The sequence below is a fragment of the Bombyx mori genome, chromosome 4 (assembly GCF_030269925.1).
Source record: "Bombyx mori chromosome 4, ASM3026992v2".
Classification (NCBI taxonomy): Eukaryota; Metazoa; Arthropoda; class Insecta; order Lepidoptera; family Bombycidae; genus Bombyx; species Bombyx mori.
In genome coordinates this window covers 6,520,150-6,539,073 of record NC_085110.1, presented here as the reverse complement: position 1 = coordinate 6,539,073, position 18,924 = coordinate 6,520,150, and the positions used below count along the sequence as shown (strand labels likewise).

At 39.4% G+C, this 18,924-nt stretch overlaps 1 long non-coding RNA gene across 1 annotated transcript; it reads left to right on the top strand.

Moving 5' to 3' along the window:
• The first annotated feature begins 1,620 nt into the window (after nucleotides 1–1,620).
• On the top strand, nucleotides 1,621–3,372 carry LOC119628427 (uncharacterized). The gene is made up of 2 exons (XR_005244598.2): nucleotides 1,621–1,754; nucleotides 1,853–3,372. It is a non-coding gene; the product is annotated as an uncharacterized LOC119628427 (long non-coding RNA).
• The last annotated feature ends 15,552 nt before the right edge of the window (nucleotides 3,373–18,924 follow it).

Here is an 18,924-nt window from a genome sequence, read left to right as displayed (position 1 = left end):
ACATTCTAAATACAATCTCGCAATATTTGGTAGGACCTACGGTAATATCGCACAGGTAAGTACAATTATTCCAGTTATTTCCACCGGTTGCCTGTCCATAAAAGGAAGACTTCGGCCCCATGTCTTAAAGTGATTGTGGAACTCATGTCGTGAGCTCTTTTTTTTTTTCCCCGATGTACTCTTAATCTTAAATTAGATAGGCTTTAGTAGGTAGATTATGGGTTAAAGCAAGTGAAAAATTAAAGAGATTGAGGCTAGACATTGTTACTTGATCATTAATTTGTCCAGTTGTTCTATAGAAGATGTGTAGGTACGTGCAACCTCAGTCTCCCTAAGGCATTACTAAAATTTTCACATCATCTATTCATGGTAGAAATATTCTCACCTTATTTTTTTCCAACTTCCAACACTCCCGTTATCTTGAGTTTTTCTTTAGGACCCGAAGGATCGATACAGAATATTTTGTGTCTACTAATAATTCTTTTCTTTAGTACCTAATCAATGTCTAAATCAGGGGTGGGCAAATATTTTGATAGTCAGGCCACATTGCAGATGAAAATTTGACCTCGGGCCAAACATTTTAAGTATAGTTTTTGCTAAGGATGTCAATTAATGAATTTTAACACCAACATTTTTGAATCAAAATATTTATTTATCAAGTCATTTGAATAAAAAAATTGAAAAGAAAATTTATATTAGACAAAAACTAATATTTGTGTTTTTAATAATAATATATACAATGCTTTACGGGCCAGACAAAATTCTACGGCGGGCCGGATTCGGCCCGCGGGCCGCCATTTGCCCAGGCCTGATCTAAATCAACAGTGGCGTTCAAGCAACTCATATAGGCTTCACTAACTGCAAAACTAAAAAGTAGGCAAATATACCTACCTACCTTTATTGAGGTTTCTGTACTTGTGGCGGGTAGCCATTATACAACGAAAGATAATTGACAGATGCCTGAATCTCGCTTACGACATTTTCAAGATAAGCTTGCATATATACAGGTTCCAAACAATAATATTCGGACCGTCGGTCTACCGAGCAATATCACCCGCTCGGTGGAAGATCTTCCCTTTGTCGTTTAAGCCTCCCCAAATTGAGTATTCTATGAAACGAAATTAATCGTATTGCCAATCAGAAATATTTTTCTAGTACCATATTGCAAGGTGGTTACAAATGCTAACACCCAGTCTACTGGTGTTACGACACATGTAATTAAGTAGCAAATCCATCGAAGCTGCACAATATACTCAGCAAACCAAACTAACAATTAATACAATAAGAGGTTATTAAGTTAATAAGATAAACGGCAATATTTTTTATGGCAGCTCCATTTGCTGGTATCTCCCGCAATTATCACGTCGCAGGTCATTACGTAATGTCCACTCTATAAAATCGTGGCCACTAGTTTATCCTGTTTTCTGCGCAGGGTTGTTACATGATTTCAATAGAATTGTTTTTGGAATATCTTCTTTTGATACCGCATTAACGTTTTCCGTTTTAATTCTATATTCATTTCCAATAAATTTATATGCCTGTTGTGTTTGACTGTTATGTAGGATATTTGAGTATGCAATTTCTATAGCTACTACTAGAACTTCATGGTCCATGAGTAGTGACGGCGTCACCTGATTTGTCAACCGAATTTTCTCTAAGTTTATTTATTTATTTATTTCTATCGTGAGCGCTGGAGTTCATTCTGTGAGACCACTAGTTTGCTTATTTATGGTATGAAGTCACCGCACATTAAGGTATGATGGATTAGCCTTTAAAAAATGAAATTTTAATACAATCTAAAGAAAGTGACCAGACGACGTCGAGGATTTGTAAAATTTTGCTATTTTTCCAGTGAAATGTATACAACAACTAAAATATTTAATGGATGTAATGTTATTAAGTTTACCACAAAATGCACATAAAATAGTATTAATCGTAAAAATTGACGTATCTTTGGATACAATTAAATTGTGAAATAGATTGATAAAATGACGGAAGATTATTCTAGATGCAAATAAAAGCAGCAACCCTGTATCTCCACGTGGTGGTGGTAAAGCACCTGTTCGCTAAATATAAGCATCACCTAGGACATCTGCTCGACTAGATTGCGCAATGAATACGAGGCTAATACTCTGTCGATACCAGATGTACAAACGAGGGAGCTATGAACTTTGTGATGATTTTATTCTATAAATAATTGTTTAATGAAAAGAAAACAACTGCTGTTGTGAAAACAAAGTGTTTTTTTATTTACTTATTGTAACGGCTACGTAGAGTATGCTGTGAGAGTCGAAGATTCAGAACCACTACCAAGTAAAGTGCTAAGTAATTTCTTGTTATTGATAAAAAAAATATATATAGCAAATGTGAGAATTAAAGACGCCTCAATCCAATTCCCGTTGTGGCGCCGTGACGATCGCATGCCTCTTGGACTATGCGAAAGCAGTTACCGTAAATTTCTGGCTTCCACTTTTGAAGGCCGACTTATACCGAAATAAAGCCTACGATTTCTTCCATGAGCAGTATTGCAGTAGCAGCATAGCATTGCAGTAGGCAGCGGCTTGGCTCTGCTCCTGGCATTGCTGAAGTCCATAGGCGACGGTAACCACTTAACATCAGGTGGGCCGTACGCTCGTCTGCCTACAAAGGCAATAAAAAAAAAAAAAAAAAAAAAAAAAGAGCGAAGAGTTAGTGGAGCTGCAATCACGATGGCTGCTTTCGCATAGCCCAAGAGATTCTTCCTTTAAGTTTTTTCGCGAATCATATCACTCAACTAAAGGAATAACAAAATCTCAATCGAACACTGCAAAAGCATGTATCTGAAAATTTAGCTCATTTATTCACTATTACAATACTACTACTAAACACCTTGTTTTATATCTAATTGCGTAATGTATTTCTCGCATGTATCGTGAATTTGTACAAGTAAATTATAGAACAGATGCGAAAATGTAAAACTCCTATGGTGGTCCCATAATGTATAGAATCCGCTAAACCTGTTCTAGGCACAAGTTTGTTTGTTATTACTGATAATGACTCAATTAGATTTGCTTCAATAATTTCGAATGTGTGAGGTCTATGGTTATACTTTTTTTTAAGTCTGTACAGCGGAAATCTTGGTGTAATCTTTTTACTTTGGCACAGTTATTTTCCAGTGTAAATTATAGACAAACTGAGGTGCGAGAAGTTCTATTTGATTTATAAATGAAAATGTTTTTAACGATAGTTTTACATGTGTTTTTGTACGTAGCTGCCATGTTTTGCCATTTTTAGGTTTGAGAAATCTGAAACAAAACTTTTTGATTCTAAAAACAATTTCATTGAAATAACGAAATGCTTTATTTAATACGCCGAATAAAAATATTCAATGAACTTCGATTTTCATTGGCAATCTAAAAATTGAATTTATTTATGAGAATTTATTTGTATTCGCATTAAGTTTTAACCAAAGCGGCACGTGCTTTTAATTGTGAACCCGCATCTATTGATTGACGCTATAACTTGGCCACAATACCGTTACACTTTCCAACACCCTAATGTGTTGCAATGTATTTAAAAAAATCAGATTTAACGTCTATGTAGGTATGTGCAGACAACCAAATTGTTTGTTAACTTGTGAATTTATATAATTAGAAACATAACGTGATGATCATAGTCGTTATGAAATATCAGTCTGTTGCAGAAGAAGAAAAAGTAGGTCTATGTGGCACGTTACAATTGATATACCGCTGGAAATATAACCTAATATAAGGAGGTTTGACCTCAGTCAGGCGGCCTGTTGTAAAACTCATGCTAATGACAAATCCCCCTGCAGCATGATAATAGAAAATGCTACCCCGAACCCAAATAGTGAGTGAGAAGGTCGAGGAGAAAGAAATCTGTTGCAAAACTGATTTTTCTGGCTTTTAAATGAAAATGCAACCGCAAACGCAATTGCAAGCAACCATTTACATTTTACTCGTCTCCATTAGCTACAGATGTATATGAAAAAATATAAAAAAATTGCGTTATAAGGAAATAGGCCCACCATAATTACATATAAGTGGGTACGTTGGACGTCTTAAGTATGAAATCAACTTTCATACTTACCAACATATCGTGAACATTGACAAAACGTTAAGAATTATTAGTAACAGTAAACAGAACAATCTTTAAAAAAACTATAATAATACTATCTCCAAAAGATTTGGTCATAAAAATCTTCATCATCATCATCATCATCATTTCAGCCTATCGCCGTCCACTGCTGAACATAGGCCTCTCCAATAGATTTCCAGTGCGACCGGTCCATTGCCACCTGCATCCAACGAGACCCAGCACTTTTTACTAGGTCGTCGGTCCATCTAGTAGGTGGCCGTCCCACACTGCGCTTGCCAGTACGTGGTCGCCACTCCAGGATCTTTCTGCCCCATCGACCGTCCTCTCTTCGTGCCATGTGGCCGGCCCATTGCCACTTCAGTTCACTAATTCTACGGGCTATGTCAGCAACCTTCGTTCTTCTACGGATCTCCTCATTTCGGATTCGATCGCGTAGAGAAATGCCGAGCATAGCCCTCTCCATAGCTCGCTGCGCGACTTTGAGTCTTCTGAAAAGATCCCTAGTGAAGCACCACGTCTCCGAGCCGTAAGTCATCACTGGTAACACACATTGGTTGTACACCTTTGTCTTAAGGCACTGAGGTATTTTGGACGAGAAGACGTTGTGCAGTTTATCGAACGCAGGTTTGATGACTTCCAGCCTACCGAACAAGCCGGTTTCCGAAAAGGCTACAGTACCATAGACCACATACATACGCTGCGGCAGATTGTACAGAAGACCGAAGAGTACAATCGGCCATTATGCTTAGCGTTTGTGGACTATGAGAAAGCCTTTGATTCCGTCGAAACATGGGCGGTCCTTAGATCTCTCCAGCGGTGCCGTATTGACCACCGGTACATCGAAGTATTGAAGTGTTTGTATAATAACGCCACCATGTCAGTCCGAGTACAGGAGCATTGCACGAAGGAAATCCCTGTAAAGAGAGGAGTGAGACAGGGAGATGTGATATCTCCGAAACTGTTTATCACTGCTCTGGAGGATTCCTTCAAGCTTCTGGAATGGCAAGGACTTGGCATCAATATTAACGGCGAATACATCACTCATCTTCGGTTTGCCGATGACATCGTGGTCATGGCAGAGTCGCTGGAAGATTTAGGGCGTATGCTCGGTGACCTCAGTAGGGTTTCTCAACAAGTGGGTCTTAAAATGAACATGGACAAAACAAAAATCATGTACAATGTCCATGTTGCACCCACCATAGTTACTGTTGGGAGCTCTACTCTTGAAGTTGTTGACGAATATATATAAAAAATCTTGTACAGACCCAATTTTACAAAAACCCTTTTTACTTTGTAGGAAAAGGACGAGAATTTAAAAGGATTAAAATTTCTTTAAGAGTCTCAACGGAAGCTCAAAGTATTAGCGCACAAATCAAAGTCAAACGAAGGCCATCTGTTTTTAGTTATTGTTTGTAATTCATGGAATTTCCTACAAATTATTTTCGTCTGTTTTAGCGATGTCCCTTTTCTGAAGTTTATTTTTATTTCTTTAAAGGTGAGTTATGGTTGGTATTGGTTTCAATTGGGTATATTTAGGGACCACTGAATTTAAGGAACTACATATTTACATTAATTTGATTGTATAGGATTTGTACAAAAATAAATAAATAAATTTGTGTTGATTTAAATAATAAATTAATTATACCATAGCTATAGGATATATAACAGTGTCTTGCTGTTGAAAATGTAATGATTACGAAGATATAAACTACATGCTTGTGCGGTGTACTAGAAATAAGTCCGCGCCGAAAACAATTGGAGTTGATATGAATCACTTTGAATCTCTATCGAACGAAAGAAATCAATCTTAAAATATATTGGTTTAGGGTGGTGATGATCTGTACTTAGTGATATTATCGCGTGGCGTAATAGCTCTGCATATAATGAATACAAAATTAAACGAAAAGACATACAAATAATGAAAATGTGGTCCCGTGTCCGTAAGCCATTGAATTAATTAGAATTATTTTTTTGGGAGGTGCGATCGTCATCATATAGAGAGATGCAAGTCAGAATATTAAAAACTTCCATTTCTATTATTCAGGCAGCTACAGCATTTGTTTGTTGAACATCATTTAAAAAAAAATGGCACAGAGTATAAAAAAACATTGTAAAATATATTTTTTTAAACATTTGTTGTCCGTCAGGATTTTGGTCCACGCGACTAAAAAGGTGCATTATTTTGCCCGAGCCCAGGTGGTCTATGGGACATCTTGTGTCAACTGCTGCACGCGTATTGAAACTGATACAGATCTGAATGCTAACGTTATTTATTGTATTTTGAAATCAGTGAGTGTTTCTTGTTTTAAATTCTTTTGTAGCTCGGGTGTACCTACCTACTATATGTGTGCTTGTGTCGAATGTCCGGTACCAACACAATTATTGTTTAAATTAATAGTGTAGTAGGTGTAGTGGTAAGTGACATGGTTACTACACAAGGGGGTCGCGAGTTCGAATCCCGCCAAGGGAAGATATTTGTATGATAAATATAAATGTCTTTTCCAGGGTTATGTATAATAAATATTAAATATATGTATGTGTATAATAAAAGTCTTACATTTATATCCGTTATCTGGTACCTGTAACACAAGTTCTTTACGAACTTATCACGGGACCAGTTAACGTGGTGTGATTGTTTTGAAAAAAAAAAAAAATATAATAATAACAATTAACCGGAGTTTAAATCGTTATAATATTAATAATTTTGGCTTCGTTTCGCGCAAATAGAAGAAAATATTTACTTAGAATTTGAGTCATTGAATGTTAAACTTTTCAAATTAAATTTTATTGTATTTATTTTCAATCCAACGAAACTTTAAAAATATTATAAATGTTAGTGTACAGTGCACCTAATCTTATACTTAGTAGAAAAACCATAAAAAAGGTTGAATACTTACAAACACACCTAATGGCGTCAGGTCAACGTTTTAAAGTGTTATAAAATTGTGGCTTAGCACTGAGCCCATGTGCACCTTTCGTTTCGAGCTATTCATAGACTTTTATAGGATATAAATTTTCACTTTCTATTGTCTTACGTTTAAGTAGTGGTAGGACGCGCAGCAAGTCTGTAGGTACCTACAGGTTAGTTACATCGTGGTAGGTATTTATTGCCTTCGGTTTTCGTGATTCGTAGATATAATCAGAAATGCGTCTACGGAGAAATACCGTGCTTTTTTAAATATTATTTCAGTTTTTTTTTACCTTCCTATTCTAGTAGCCTTGAAGGGTTATTTTTTTTTTATTGCTTGGATGGGTGAACGAGCTCACAGCCCACATGGTGTTAAGTGGTTACTGGAGCCCATGGACATCTGCAACGTAAATGCGCCACCCATCTTGAGATACAAGCTCTAAGGTCTCAGTATAGTTACAACGGCTGTCCCACCCTTCAAACCGAAACACATTACTGCTTCACGGCAGAAATAGGTAGGGCGGTGGTACCCACCCGCGCGGACTCACAAGAGGTCCTACCATCAGTAATTACGCAAATTATAATTTTGCGGGTTTGATTTTTATTATACGATGTTATTCCTTCACCGTGGAAGTTAATCGTGAACATTTGTTGAGTACGTATTTCATTAGAAAAATTGATACCCGCCTGAGATTCGAATACCGGTCCATCGCTCAACACGAATGCATCGGACGTCTTATCCGTTAGGCCACGACGACTTCAAAGTTATTCTAGTTTCGCTGAATTATTAGGTGAGCTTACGGTGTTCAAACCTGATGACGTTGCTAACATTAATCCTAGCAAGAGCAGCGCTTCGCAGAATCTACCACCGGATCGGAAACGCGACCCACTGAGAAGATTCGTGCGAGAAATTCAGTGGGCTGTGTCTGTGGGTTAATTTACTCGCCGAGCCCTTCATCGCAAGCGACGGGTTCGACGAGAACGATGACCGGATATTTCAGATGTTTCGAGAACTGTAAACTAAAATTAGTTTTATTGTGGTTGTATCATCTTGCCTATTTATGTGGTAAAGACCTCACTCGATTCGTTTTAAATGGTCCTATAGACACCGAACAATGCAATTGAGATTCCGAATTTATAATAGGCGTTGGTATCGATGTATGGTAAGAATTGAAGCTGGTCGTCATTTAACTAATATTAACTTTGTACTTTGCAGAATAAAAATCATTGGCACCGTCATCTATTCTGCACAAACTAGTTCGATTGAAAATCTGTTCTATTCTTTAAGTTTGGTTTTAATTAAAATTGTCGAAAATGTTTTAAGTACCAGTATTTCGACAAATTGAATTAAAATGGGCACTTCGAGCCAGAGCATTGATACATTTCTACATTCTATAATTTCTAACATTCCAACCTATAAATCATTTACAATTGTAATAGCGATTCTCATTCTCATAAACATTAAATTAAATATAAAGCATACGTCGTGTATAATTTAGTTGATCGCTAATCTATGTGCAACTGCTTAAAACACACATCTAGGTATACTCGTATGTCACCAGTGCTTACGGTATCTGGAAAAGGCTTTTCCTAATTACTTGGGGTGTGTTTTGTTTGGCGCTATCAGCGTGTAACGAGCCGCAAATGGGTCGCCGGTGATCGCGCGATCATGCGGGCCGCCCTTCGTCCGCCTCCGACCGCCCCCGCCACCCGTCGCAATGCGCGTCAAAGGCCTCTGTACGTGTGCTCAGTGGGGTCCAAACAAAAGAGCGGTGCGATTTTATAAAATATATATATATTTTTTTTACCAGTCTTAATTTAATACGATTCTTATTATTAGATTCTCCGATCAAATTCTTGGCTACTTGAAGTCAGTTTGACGTATAGAAGGTAAAGTTTAGCAGTTTTTTTTATTGCATACATAGCGTAAGGGAATAAAAAACAAAATACATTTGTTAAGATTAATATTAATGTTTGATGTTTGTTTAAGGTCCCAAAGCCCAGGTGGGATAGAGGACTTTATCAGTATTCCACCGTTATGAAGACAATCGGGTTAAGTTAGCCCGAAGTAAAGCGCGTAGCCCAATATTAACATTATTATGTCATTATTAAGAAGTTCTTATTTGACCAAGTTAGCGTTTTTAGAAACCTTCTGCGTTATCTAATTATCAATGCGCCCCGTACAAAAGATCATTAATTAGGTAATATACGTAAAACATAAATACTTAGATTATATTATTTGATAAGTGTCATCACTTTATATCACTTCTTATGTCGGAAGTGGCACATTTAAAAAATTACGTCATTTTTAAAGAAAATTTAATGTATAATTACGCTATAGTGTACACGATATACAATGTCGTGTTGTTTGGAAACGCAAACACAATCGCTTGAGCTTATTGTTTAGGCCGCCCCTCAAACAGATAAGCTTGGTAGCGCGGAATCTCGCGTCTATCTTTGTTAATGAGTTTATCTCATACGTTCCTTGTAATTAGCCCATTAAATCTCACACAAGGACTCGGAGGTGGGCAGTCAAAAGCTCTTTGGATGTAGTCGCTTCTATTGTAATGCTTTCAAACTAATTCACAGATTAATTAAACAACAAAATTATCTTTAAAAACAGCTAAAATATCACAGACAGTTTTGTTTAGTCTATACTGAATTTAGTTTAAAAATATAAATATAATAAAAAGTATATATTAAAATAGAAAACAAAAAATCGCTCTTTACACGTTTTCTTTTAAAATAATAATAAAAAAATGTTTCTTTTACAGAATTGTAGTTTTGATACTAAGTCAAACCAACAGGAAAATACTAGTTTCATAGTATCTATAGAATAAAAATAAAAATACATATTATTCGGTAGGAGCTTCTATCGGAGCATCAAAAACAATTTATGTAAATGACGCGAGTGCAATATGGTCCATGAATGGTTCCGTTATCGGTACTCATCGACACGCGACCCGTTTTATTTAATTACGTGCTTTTGTTATTTTTAAACGTTATTACCGTAGAAAGAAAATGATTTTTCTAGTAGAATATACTTTCTTTGTAATAGGTACACTATCTAGTTTAGAGTGTAAGTACATCCCTATTTTCGAGCCATTTTCGGAAACATTCGTTGGATGAATACAGAGGCATTGTCTACTAAATTTAATAATATGTTTAGTAAGTGACAGCTATGTTCATGTCTTATGTTTAGTAAAATAATATATTTTTAGTAGTTTAATAGTTTTTGATGCTTTTCTTGTGACTTGTAAAAACAGATGTAAGCTATAGTTATATTATAGTAGTATAGTTAACATTTTTCAATTTTCAAATATAGAAGGATCATTCTTAATTAGCTCTTTTTGATTTTATTCAATAACAAGCTTGAACTTCAGCCCTTTATTAAAAATACTTATATCTCATGTCCCAAGTCGGGTGGATGCATTCACGTAGTGATAATATGAGTGGTAACTACTTAATACCAGGTGAACCCGTCAATTCAATAAAAAATATAAAAGTTATATTTACTTTTATAAACCGTATGAAACAAAGAATCAATTTAACGTTGACTTAAATTGCATTTCAAAATATCCGAATATGGCCTATTGAAAATATTGGCACACACAGTTGTTAAGACAAATGGACATACAGATAAGTATATGCTCAAGGATGGTTTGATAGTATGTTAGAAATAATCGGTAAAGGCTTAGGCTAGATTGGTTTTGATAGTGAACTACTTTGTTATTTTGACTTAAGAAGAATTAGATGTATGTATTTCGCCTTTAGTTTAATCCGCCACTTAGCCCACAAGTCTACGCTAAGTTGGGTACAGTAGAACTAACTATTCAGCCCTCTATTTGTTTGGGTTCTTGGAACAGCTTTTACAAGTTCGGTAATATTACGTTCGCATCATTATATAATAGAAACATTAAAAGACAAGCTTATTTTAAAACAAATTAAATCATCAATAATATGTTATTTGTTTTTAATTTACTGGTGGTAGGACCTCTTGTCCTACCAGTCCGCATGGGCAGGTACCACCACCCTGCCTATTTCTGCCGTGAAGCAGCAATGCGTTTCGGTTTGAAGGGTGGGGCAGCCGTTGTAATTATACTGAGACCTTAGAACTCATATCTCAAGGTGGGTGGCGGAATTTACGTTGTTGATGTCTATGGGCTCCGGTAACCACCCAACACCAGGTGGGCTGTGAGATCGTCCACCCATCTATGCAATAAAAAATGAAAAAAAATTGTAATTAGGCAGTTTTCACTAAATCCTGAATTAAAACAGATTCTTTTTCTTGGAACTAGACAGCACAATCTTTTTTTGTTGGTTACTGCTTTTTTTCGGGCAAAGGAATTAACTAAGATAATCCGAGTAGTCCGCGTTCTGTTTGCACACAGCGAACGAATGGGGATGACCACAACAAATCCTTGACGGTTCAAGAAGCCGTAACCGCCTAGTCCCGGGGTCCTTGCTCCTGATTTATTGCATCCAAAAACCGCAGCGATTCATTGTGCCTTTGTTACAAAACATATTTTTATTGAATAATAAAATTTCTCCGCAAAACGAAACGGCTTTATAGGTCATAATTCGCTTTTAACATTCTTTGTTACGTTTTAAATGGTTTATTTAGTGCCAATGTTACTGCAGAGTTGATTAGAAAATAAACTGTTTAGCTCCTTTTTATGGCAACAGGTAATGTCGAAGTATGAGCTGTTAGAGTGTAGAAAATATTTAGAAATTTATGTATGTACTCTTTGGAGTCACGATTCGAAGTATATTGGTGTGTTAGGTAATGATAATGGACTAGAACATTATTTTTCAAAATTTTACTAATCACCGGACCAGTACGTGAATTTTGTTTAAGTTTTTTTTTATAATTATGGAAATAACATTTAATGAAAGTAAAAAACCTACAAACATTATAAATCATAATAAGAAGAAATATAATTATGTTTTTTTTCTCCGTACCTTTTTCTACTTTCTAATATTCACTGGTAGCCTAAAAGGCTAATCCAGCTACGCCCGGACGTGTAGATGAGCTTACGGGCTCAGCCTGAGAGAATTTGCTAACACTAGCCCTAGCAAAAGTAGCGCCTCGCAGAATCTATCACCGGATCAGAATCGCAGCCCACTGAGAAGATCCGGTGAGAAACTCAGCGGGCTGTGTCTATGGGTTAGTTCGCTCGTCGAACTCTTCGTCGTAATCGACGAGATAATTATATTTCTAATAATGATAATATGTACTTATTATAATGATAATAGTTGATGTACTTGTGCGATTCACTTATTACTTCTAATTGGGGGTTGGTGCTTCCCGCTTCCGTAGGTTTAACCCGCGATTCCCTACAAGTGACCCCTGGGTGGTGCTAAACGGGAGCCGAAAACATAACCGGTGGTAGGACCTAGTCCGACTGGCTGGCGACCACCCTCCAACTAGAGTCCGCCGCCAAATAGCCTAGCTGTGTTCCGGCGTGTGGGTTGGAGAGCCAGCTCTATCCCTTCCCTTTCCCCTTCCTTGTTGGGGGTGAGTCTTGGTGACGCCTGGAACTTGCGGAGCAGACGTGCGTGCGAACTCGCGGGGCGTGATTGTTTGACGGGGGTATAGGGAGACCCAGTGAAACGGTACCCGCTGCCGCCCGCCGGTCAGTAGGGGACCTGAACCCGGGTGTCTCTACTAAACTCCGCCCCGGGAAGCTGTCCCGCCAACCGGTGTAAAATCCTGTCGTGCGGTCGTCGTGCCGGAGTCGGAGACCGGAGTGGATCCCGGCGATCGCATGCAGAGTGGACTGGGGGCCCTTCCATGCCCTGCGTCGGTCTCTCACGCAATCCGTGGTCGAGCACGTACTATGTTCCGCGCTTCATTCAGGTGTTGCCTCTATCTCACCTCCAACATCCTACCTCTCCTAATCCTACTCTCCGAAAATTGAACTATGAAGTCGACAAAAAAAAAGAAAAGGGTTTCACAGGCGGTTCCCCATTCCACATTTAATGTGGATTTCAGCAATGTCAGGGGCCTACATAGCAACCTTGACGCCGTACACCACCACCTTGAGACGGCGCAGCCTGCCCTGCTTTTTTTAACGGAGACGCAGATATCTGCTCCGGATGATACCTCATACCTTGAGTACCCCGGCTACGTATTGGAGCACAACTTCCTGCGTAAAGCCGGGGTGTGCGTATTCGTCCGGGCTGATGTCTGTTGTCGCCGTCTTCGGGGCCTCGAACAACGGGACCTGTCCCTCTTGTGGCTGCGCGTAGATCACGGGGGCCGTAGCCGAATCTACGCGTGCCTGTACAGGTCCCACAGCAGTGATGCAGGTTCAGCTCTGTTTGAGCATGTGCAAGAGGGGACTAACCGCGTGCTTGAGCAGTACCCATCTGCGGAGGTGGTGGTTCTTGGAGACTTTAACGCTCACCACCAAGAGTGGTTGGGGTCCAGAACCACTGACCTCCCGGGTCGGACTGCCTACGATTTCGCCTTGGCCTACGGTTTCTCCCAGCTGGTGACACAGCCCACCCGTGTCCCAGATATCGAGGGGCACGAGCCTTCTTTGTTGGACCTTCTGCTGACCACAGATCCGGCCGGATACAGTGTGGTGGTCGACGCTCCGCTTGGATCGTCTGATCACTGCCTTATTCGTGCTGCCGTACCACTCTCTCGTCCTGATCGTCGAACGACGACCGGGTATCGAAGAGTTTGGCGGTATATGTCAGCAGATTGGGATGGATTGCGTGAATTTTACGCATCCTACCCATGGGGGCGGTTCTGCTTTCCCTCTGCTGATCCTGACGTCTGTGCGGACCGTCTTAAAGACGTGGTGCTCCAGGGGATGGAATTGTTTATTCCCTCCTCTGAAGTGCCCGTTGGGGGTCGCAGCAGACCCTGGTATAACAATGCCAGCAGGGATGCTGCACGCCTCAAGCGGTCCGCATACGTGGCATGGGATAATGCCAGGAGACGTCGGGATCCTAACATCTCAGGGGAAAGGCGGAAATATAACGCCGCTTCCAGGTCCTACAAGAAGGTAATTGCCAAGGCGAAGTCGGAGCACGTTGCTAGAGTTGGCGAGCGATTGAAGAGCTATCCCTCCGGGAGCCGTGCTTTTTGGTCGCTCGCCAAAGCTGCAGAAGGAAACTTTTGCAGGTCTAGTCTCCCACCACTGCGCAAGTCCGATGACAGTCTGGCCCACAGCGCGAAAGAGAAGGCTGACCTTCTGGTCAAACTCTTCGCCTCGAACTCGACTGTGGACGACGGGGGTGCCACACCACCGAACATCCCCCGGTGTGATAGCTCCCTGCCGGATATCTGCTTCACACAGTGTGCAGTCAGGCGGGAGCTCCGACTCCTGGACGTCCATAAGTCGAGTGGGCCAGACGGCATCCCCGCAGTGGTTTTGAAAACGTGCGCCCCTGAGCTGACACCTGCGCTAACGCGTTTGTATCGCCTCTCTTATTGCACTAACAGGGTTCCGTCTTCATGGAAGACCGCCCACGTCCACCCTATCCCCAAGAAGGGTGACCGGTCGGACCCATCGAGCTACAGGCCTATCGCGATAACTTCCTTGCTTTCCAAGGTGATGGAGCGAATTATAAACACACAACTCCTGAAGTATCTTGAAGATCGCCAGCTGATCAGTGACCGACAGTACGGTTTCCGTCACGGTCGCTCAGCTGGCGATCTTCTTGTATACCTTACTCACAGGTGGGCTGAAGCCTTGGAGAGCAAGGGCGAGGCTCTTGCTGTGAGCCTTGATATCGCGAAGGCCTTCGACAGGGTCTGGCATAGGGCACTTCTATCGAAGTTACCATCTTACGGAATCCCCGAGGGTCTCTGCAAGTGGATCGCTAGCTTTTTGGATGGGCGGAGCGTCACGGTCGTTGTAGACGGTGACTGTTCTGATACCATGACCATTAACGCTGGCGTTCCACAAGGTTCGGTGCTCTCCCCCACGCTTTTCATCCTGTATATCAATGACATGCTGTCTATTGATGGCATGCATTGCTATGCAGATGATAGCACGGGGGATGCGCGATATATCGGCCATCAGAGTCTCTCTCGGAGCGTGGTGCAAGAGAGACGATCAAAACTTGTGTCTGAAGTGGAGAACTCTCTGGGGCGAGTCTCCGAATGGGGTGAATTGAACTTGGTTCAATTCAACCCGATAAAGACACAAGTTTGCGCGTTCACTGCGAAGAAGGACCCCTTTGTCATGGCGCCGCAATTCCAAGGAGTATCCCTGCAACCTTCCGAGAGTATCGGGATACTTGGGGTCGACGTTTCGAGCGATGTCCAGTTTCGGAGTCATTTGGAAGGCAAAGCCAAGTTGGCGTCCAAAATGCTGGGAGTCCTCAACAGAGCGAAGCGGTACTTCACGCCTGGACAAAGACTTTTGCTTTATAAAGCACAAGTCCGACCTCGCATGGAGTACTGCTCCCATCTCTGGGCCGGGGCTCCCAAATACCAGCTTCTTCCATTTGACTCCATACAGAGGAGGGCCGTTCGGATTGTCGATAATCCCATTCTCTCGGATCGTTTGGAGCCTCTGGGTCTGCGGAGGGACTTCGGTTCCCTCTGTATTTTATACCGTATGTTCCATGGGGAATGCTCTGAGGAATTGTTCGAGATGATACCAGCATCTCGTTTTTACCATCGCACCGCCCGCCACCGGAGTAGAGTTCATCCATACTACCTGGAGCCACTGCGGTCATCCACAGTGCGTTTCCAGAGATCTTTTTTGCCACGTACCATCCGGCTATGGAATGAGCTCCCCTCCTCGGTGTTTCCCGAGCGCTATGACATGTCCTTCTTCAAACGAGGCTTGTGGAGAGTATTAAGCGGTAGGCAGCGGCTTGGCTCTGCCCCTGGCATTGCTAAAGTCCATGGGCGACGGTAACCACTCACCATCAGGTGGGCCGTATGCCCGTCTGCCTACAAAGGCAATAAAAAAAAAAAAAAAAAAAATTACGGTGACATCATCAAACTCCAAATTAGTGACGTGACGATAAAAAAACATAAAGGTAAAACACATTCGTGTTTAAGATAACATCGTTTTTATAACTTGAACACAGAGATAATTACCCGATGAATAATAATGAGGTTTGTAAGTGTGAATCACCAAATATATTTAAATTGTTATCAATTAAAAGCAATATAATAGCGATTCGAGTCGCGGAAGGCCCAGCCATATGGTGCGGCGCACGGGTGCGTGTGTTCGGGCCACGAAATTGTCTGTAACACGTTTTGTGTACTAGCAAAATAAAAATTTTATAATTCATGATATATTTTTTCATATATGTATGAAAATCTACACAGCTGTATTTGATTAAAGACATTTTTAACGTATTTTGAAAAAAAATAACTTGTGTTCGAAAATCTGTCCCGTACATTATAATATACGTCTTATATTACCCTATTCTTATTGCTAATCAATGTTAGTAAATTTGTACTCTGTTACTCTACAAAACAAACGAATGACTCAATTTGGGTCAACAATGATCGGGCGGGTCATGTTAGCTGATGATCATTCTTTGTCTCCTCACAAAGTAAATTTTGGAGTTTAATTTATCTTTAATTCCATATATTGGAAGTTGCTTTACACTTTGTTAAAATAGTGAAAGAATGAACTCCGTTGAGAGAGTTTCGTCATTATATCCTACAAATCTTATTCGGCAAATGTTAACTGAAGCGATTTTTTTGTCTCGAAGTCTTGAAAATAATAAAGGCCGGATATACACTGGTGTATACGAAAAGTGGACCGTCCTAATCAGACCAGACGGTGCACGTGGCAGCAGAGATGAAGACAATCGGGTTAACCTGACCCGAAGTAAAGTGCGTAGCCCTAGACATACTGTTGAAGCCACTCCACCCGGGGGCCTTAGGACCCTAATGATAATCCTGAATGTTATCCTGGTTTAAAATCAGCTATGTTAGTGGCCCCAGGTTTTCATGTAAATTTGTCGGGCTCAATTGAAGTTAATAGGAATGTACGGAGGGTGAGGATCGCCAGCTGACACGAGGTGTGAGGGAATTCAGCCCTCCCTCGTCACCAGAAGGACAATTGATGTATTGAAAAAACAAAATATGTTGTTCGCAGACGTATTGCATGTATTAATCGGCTCCTAGATGGTATTTCCATGGTATTATATATAAATTATATTTTAGTAGGTATCTATTTTCTATAGTAATAATTAACCAAACTATTCTTATTCCTATAATTGCTAGATGCTGGAGGCGACATTATAGTTCCAAAAAATTCCTACAATAACGTACACAAAATGTTACTATTATCCTGATAAAAGGCCAAAGAGGGTGACGGCAGTTCATGAATGTTAAACACGTAGATAGTAAGCTTAACTGCCCCCTCTGTTGACTGATCGAAGATTACTCACTCACATTTGATCCTTTGTCTTATTATTTGCTTTCTGTTAGTTTTAATACTTACACACAGTTGACAATTAGGTATGCCATGAAAAAAGTTTTAAAGACGCAAACGGATTTGTCGTATAAAAATCCGGGAGTGAATTTTAAATGACAAATAGAAAATTTCAAATCTCTTTAGCGTATAAAAATGAAAACAGGCAAAACATACAATAATATGTTTTAATAAATGCGATTCACGACTTTGTTAATGGATATTTTGAATAAATGTTGCCTAAAAAATTTTTAAAAAAATTGGACAGTGAAACAAATCTGATGTTCTAAATTCAAAAGTTTTCTTTTCGCTAGTCTATTTTTTTTCTTTATCTGTGGTTAAATAAAACAATTTTATTCTCTAAGTGTGAAGTACCGTATGTACCGTAAAATGGGGCGATTAGGGACAAATTCCAACTTTAAGAGCAATTTTAAGGTAGTTGTTGATGTATATAACGCTATATCAGGATCAAAATGATTGAGTCTTGGGGGCATCTTTGTTGTCTAATTTAAAATTATGCAACTAGCATTTCAGTTTAAGCAAAAAATGCAAAAATAGGTGTAATCCCTATTTACCCGAAAATTGCGGTTAATTGGGACGAAATGAGAAATTTGCTAGGGTTGGCACTACTTATATTTTTATATATAGTTTTAATTTATTTATTTATTTAGTTGCATCAACAAAGTGATCATCAATAAAAAAAATTGAAAAACTGACAAAAGTACATGGCAGACATCACCTCAATTATAGGTGCAATCGACAGTGCAGTAACAACAATATATATATATATATATATATATATATTTACACATATATAGTGGGCTTTCTTAGAAACGGTTTATATTTCTCCGTTCTTGGTAAGTACTTAGGGCCTGATATTTCTCTCTGGGTTAAGAGATTAGGTGTGTCGGTTAATCCATGGATTAATCAGATGAATACCCCCACTCTGAACAAATATTAAATATTTTATTATGTATTACTTAGACATTTTTGTCCACCTTGAGATTTCATTGATCTTGTTACATGTCTCTGCAAAATCGACTTACTTATATTAGATTGCTTATCTATTTCAACTAAAGACTTATTCCCAATTTCGCTTCGATAAACCAGATTTTTACCAACAAATTTAAAAAATATTGTTATAACTACATAGACAACCCTACAAACCTGTACCTATTTATACTTAGGTCGTTTCCATTTCACGTATTCTCATCCCAATTGACCCCTTTTTCGTTGTTATTTGTACCTAAGACGTCCCCAATATCCCCAAAAACAACAGATTTTTACATGTATTTTTATTTAATCAAATACATTAAAACCAATAACAACTGAGACTTACCTTTAATATATATGCTGGTTCAAACACTAAATAACGTTTATAAATCATAGTCGTCTTCTATTATTATCAAATAAATAAAAGAGAGCAAAGTTTCTAGCACTACAGTAATTACCACCACAGGAAGTTAATATGAAACGCGATTTTTTATAAGTTAGCAGCTATTATCATGCATA